The following is a 6000-nucleotide window of genomic DNA, read 5'->3' as shown; positions in this document are numbered from 1 at the left end:
GTATTATTATTATTGTAAATACTATTATAGTTATAATTTTTAATATTAATAATATAATTACTATTATTGTTATTAGTATTATTAATAATGTTATCATTTATATTATTATTTCTATTAAAAATTTTATTAGTACTATGATTATTAATATTATTATTGTTCACGTTATTGTTGATATTACCCATATTAATCATATGTTTATTACTATCCCCATTATAATTTGTAATATTACCATCGTAACCAGCCTTATTGTTAATATTATTATTGTTCATGTTAATGTTGATATTACCCATATTAAACCTATGTTTATTACTATCATCAATATAATTTGCCATATTACTATCGTAACCCGCCTTATTGTTAATACCCGCTTCACATATATTACTCTGACCATAAACCTTATCGAAAACGCCTAACTTACCAAGGCGGTCGATGGCAGAGTCACCACTCACCGCATAAAAAATGCGGGAAGACAAATCCGGATTCGGATGGACTCCGTGGGTGCCAGAAACGGTGAGAACAGCGGAATCATAGACCATACTTGAGCTGTCGATGGCAGAGACCTGAGCACCAGAGCTGTCGATAGCAGAGACCTGAGCATGTGTGCAGAAGCTGAATTCATTATCGTGGGAAGCCGGATTCATGCTGGTATCAGAACAGGACTGAGGAACCACATGTTCGGACCGAACCTTATTGCAATGAAGATCATCTACTGGAACCTGCTCACCCGACTGCAGATCAGAACAAACAGAAGGAAGAGGGCTCGGGTGACAGCTTAGAATCTGGAGAGATTCAGCGTTATCCCCCACGCAGGTACACCAACCGGTCGAGCCAGAATGGGAAGCCGAGCCGACGGTGCGAGGAATAACCTCTCTGCAGGATACCACTGAAGGATTCGGATGAGAGCAGGCTGCCCCATCTGACTCACTGGACTGCACAGACGAGTTAGCTAGCCTAGAATTATGAAAAACCTAGCTCCGTAGTGAAAATTTTTGATTGGCAGAAAGCCGCACCTGGGAGACATGATCTACCGAAGAGACCGGATTGGTAGATCTACGAGCCAACCTCTGAAACTTAGCAGCTAGTTTCAACCTCCATTGATCCTCCATGCGCAGGCATTTAAGCGCTGAACAAGCATCAACCCTCGCCCATAGGGAGGCCGACAATGCGCTGGATAGCTCCAAATGCAAATCAAGGAGATTACGAGAGAGCCGATCTAGGGTCTTTCGAACTCTGCTAATCTCAGACCTTAATAATGCTAAGCTGGCCTTTAGGAAGACGCCATGGTTCTGAGGAGAGTGCAAACGATGCTTAATCTGAGCAAAAACCGGAATAGTACTGGAATCTTTGCACCTTTTAAGAAATGCTAGATCTGCTTTCAACCTAGAAACCTGCAAGCGTGCCCGTTCAAAATGATGAACTTTAGATGCAGTGGCTCCTCCGTGCAGGGAATCAATTATTGAATTGAGACTTCTGTGATCCATATCAAATTTTTGAAGAATTCTTCGGCGAAAATCACATGGAGAAATTTTTGTCGACGCGTTTCGAACCAACCAGTGTGGTTCATCGTCAGGACAAGTTGAATGAGCAGATCTGGCATATGCACTTTAAATAGACCGGGCAGAATATCCAATGACTCAGATTACTTGATAAGGTAACAGCTAGAAAGACAACAGCTCGATTTGGCCTGATAACGGCTAGTTTGACCATTATATTAATTTATATTATTTATTTATTTTATTTATATAACAGAAATTTTAGTTATAGAATAAATTAATCATAAAATGAATTAATTATAAAAATTAATTTTAAATATATTAATAAATTTATATTAATTTAAGTTTGTTAGAAATGTATACTAGGTAAAATTATAATAAGTAAATTACTAAAAATAAATAAATAATTTCAAATATATTAATTTTGAACTGTTAAATAAAAATATTAGTTAGTTATAACGGCTAGTTTGACCATGATAAGGGCTAGTTTGATAAGGCGAATTTATTTATTTATTTACTTATTTTATTTCAAAAATGGAATTAATAAATTATAATAGGTAAATCATAAAATATATTAATTTCAAATATATTAATTAATTTAAAATTGTTTGAAATATAGAATAAGTAATAATAAACATAAATAATTTCAAATATATTAACTAATGAGAATAAAATTAATTTCCACTTGTTAGATAAAAATATTAGTTAGTAAAAATTTTATTCAAGGTCTATATAATGGTAAAAATAGTATTTTAAAATTAACTTTATGCAAATTAAGTTTAAATTGATAAAAAAAAATAAATTAATAATAATAATAATAATAATAATAAATAAAAATAAAAATAAAAATAAAAAAATAAAAATAAAAATAAAAATAAAAATAAAAATAAAAATAAAAATAAATAAATAAAAATTAAAATTAAAATTAAAAAATATAAAAATAAACATATATATATAAATAAATCAATAAATAATAATAATAAATTAATAATATTAATACTAATTTTAACCTATTAAAATTAAATAATAGTTTAAATTAATAATTAAAATTGATTTAAAATTAATTTTCTTAGATAAATTAAGTTTAAATTAAAATTAAAAAAATAAAAATAAAAAATAAATAAATAATAATAATAATAATAAATAAATAAATAAGTAAATAAATAAAATAAATAAATAAATAAAATAAATTACTATATTAAAAATTAATTAATCGATGAAATAAGGGAGGAAAAGAAAGAAAAAGGAAACGACTAGGAGGAGAGGGCTGGGATCCAACAACTACTGATCTTCCAGCCATCCTCTCTATTGAGATTGTTCGGTCTTTTTTCAATCTCCAGGGCTTCCCTAAATTTCCAGTGATGGAATTGCGACACTCTAGCAATCACACTAGCCTCCTCGATGCAGACATGATGATTAGTTTTCTCCACATGTTCTGCTAAAGCGGACGACTTAGTTCTCATATGCTTGAGGTCAGCTGCGTGCTCACTAATCCTTTGATTAATGGAGCGACCAGTCTCACCAATATAGGGGGTCCCACACGAACAAGGAATAATATAAACCCCTTTCATGTCCTTAGGGTCGATGGGATCCTTTACAGATCTGAGGGATTTACGAATGGTGTTGAGAGGTCTAAAAGATGCGGGGACATTATGCTTCTTAAGAACCCTCACAATCTTATCCGTGGTCCCTTGAACATACGGAAGATGGACACTAGGAATCCGTTCTTTAGGCCCTCTTTTGGTTAACGAATTCTTAGCCGCTTTGAGGAAAGCCTTTTGTCCCAAGTGTCTACTATAACTGTTTTCAACAAAGACATTAAGGAGGTGGGCTTTCTCCTCCTCGAAGCTCTTATCATCAGAGATCCTTAAGGCACGAGTTGCAAGGGTGTTGAGAACCCCCAACTTCTGGGCCGGGAAATGGTGGGAACTAGGATGAAGATACTGCTCCGTATGAGTTTTCTTGCGAAACACTCGGTGGGAGAGGGAACCATCCTCATTCTTAGAGATAAGAATATCAAGGAACGGGAGGCAACCATTAACCTCTTGTTCCATAGTGAACTTAATAGCTGAGGATTGATTATTGAGATGATCAAAGAAGAGATCTAACTCCTCTTGGCCATGAGACCAAATGACATTAGTGTCATCTACAAACCTTTTCCAAAGTTTGGGAAGGAGATGGGCTGAGTTCAGAGCCTTAGACTCAAAATCCTCCATAAACAGATTAGCAACCACAGGGGATAGGGGTGAGCCCATGGAAACCCCATAGGTTTGCTCAAAGAACTCTCCTTCAAAACTGAAAAAGGTTGAGGTGAGGCAGATCTCAACTAACTAAGCGGTATTAGGATCAGTAAGACGGTTGATCACATCCAATGCCTCATTTATAGGGATGCAAGTGTAGAGGGAAACAACATCAAAACTGACTAGAATGTCTCCAGGGTCCAGTTTGATGTCCTTGAGCTCTTCAATAAAGGAGGCCGAGTCTTTCACGAAGGATGCTGTATGGCCAACTAAGGGCTTAAGCTTCAAGGAAAGAAACTTAGCAAGAAGATAGGTAGGACCTCCAATGGTGTTGATGATAGGCCTAAGGGGAGCTCCTTCCTTATGAATTTTAGGGAGCCCATAGATTCTAGGTGTGATAGGATTGCTCTCAATGAGTTTATGGTGCAGGGAACTCACTGAGTCACAAGATTTAATAGCAAGGGCCACAGTCTTGGAGATCCTCTTTAGCGGGTTTTTGGGAAGCTTCTTATAACTACCACTATTGTGTAGATGATCTAACATTTTATTGGGGTAGTCTTCCTTGTTAAGAATGACAGAAGCCCCCCCACTTGTCAGCCTTCAGAACAACAATCATATAGATGATTTACTTATTTACTTGATAATTCCTAATAGACAAACAATCATATAGATGATTTACTTATCTATAGAAAGGTGCATTTAAATAATGATTACTTTGTTTAAGAAATTAAACAAAGTAATTATGAAAACATATCGCATGACATCGTAATATTTATCGCTGATATATATCTCTAATTGTAACAATTCTAAATCGTTCAGAAATGACTCAATATAGAATTATTTGAAGCGTATGAATACATGAACAATAGCAAAATTAAATGAAATGCCAATTAAATCAAGAGAAAAAGAATAGTGATAGAAATACTGCATGCATTTGAGTCTTGATCTGTAAATAACATTCCGGTTCCACCTCTTTGTTCCAGAAACTTCCAGGAGACACAAAAATGCCAGTCTTGAAAAAGTTCTTTCACAAAAATCTGAAACCTTGATCCACTACTTACAAAAAAATAAATTTAGAAGCGCAAAAGTGCAACTTCTCAAGTCTAGTTTTTGTACAAATTGAGGACCCCTTCTTCAATAAATTGAAATGGTTTATATAATAGAACTAAAACAAACTATCAAAATAAATTTCTTAGAGTTGTTGGAATTGTAAATATGCAAATCTGGGATTTGCATTGCAAAAATAGTAGTGTGATTTCCTTTGAAAAGGATTCATTGTATCTATTTCTTCTCCTGTATCCGCAACTAACAAATTGAGAGCATGTTTTGAATTTCCAGAGGATGACTCATCCTTGAGTGTAGTTGTCCCGTGTATGTGGCATCTAAAAGCTCGGGCACCATGCGATCAACAACATCGGTAAGGCATTTGATGGTCATCTACTGACTGTGCGGCTTGACCAAAAAGGACCAAAATGCATCCCAAGTAAGGCTTTGTACTCTGCTGAGTTGTTCTTCTTTGGTGGCCAAATCCTGCTTCCATTGATTTTCTAACATTTTCGCTTTTGGGAGCTTTCCAGGGGAACAGTCAGAAATCAAATTTACTCCATATAAATTATCATTTACTAGCTCTATCACATTGTTCATTATAGCTCTGGCCCTGGAAGTAGCCCTTTCTACCTTTATTAATTGCGTTTCCCATTCCGAAAATAATACTTCTTTATGTGACTCTTAAATTTTTGGTAGGGTTAACAACTCTGCCTTCCACTATGCTTTGCCATTTGAGAAAATTTGTGACCTTGTCATCTGCGTCCTCACTGCCTGATTGATAAGTGATGCAGTTTTGATGCATATGGGTCGACGAGCGATATTTTATGGAAAAGGAGATTGAGATATTGCAATAAAGCCTTATTTGCTTCTAAGGCTTCCTTCTTGAATTTCTCGACCTTAGGATAATCTCTGAACTGTTCTATATATAGTTGAAGCTATGAGATTTCCTCCTCTTTTGCCTTCATTCCTTGTTGATGTGTCAATTGAAGTTGTTCGAGCTGCTGGGACAACTGTTGTTGTTTCTAGATGGCATGCTGGTCAATATTTTGTTTCTCCAGGTTTAATTGAACTTTGAGCTGCTCGTTCCTCTGTTTTTCTTCGGCCAACTGTTCCTCAAGCCGATTAATCTTCTATTTTTCTGCTGTTGTTTTCTCTTCAAGCTAAGCAATCCTTTGATCTTTTTCTTTGATTAATAGATTAACCTCAGTGGCCTTATCAAT

The sequence above is a fragment of the Pinus tabuliformis genome, chromosome 5_2 (assembly GCF_031772625.1).
Source record: "Pinus tabuliformis cultivar Carrire ecotype Pingquan chromosome 5_2, CPIR1, whole genome shotgun sequence".
Classification (NCBI taxonomy): domain Eukaryota; kingdom Viridiplantae; phylum Streptophyta; class Pinopsida; order Pinales; family Pinaceae; genus Pinus; species Pinus tabuliformis.
This window is presented reverse-complemented; position numbering follows the sequence as displayed.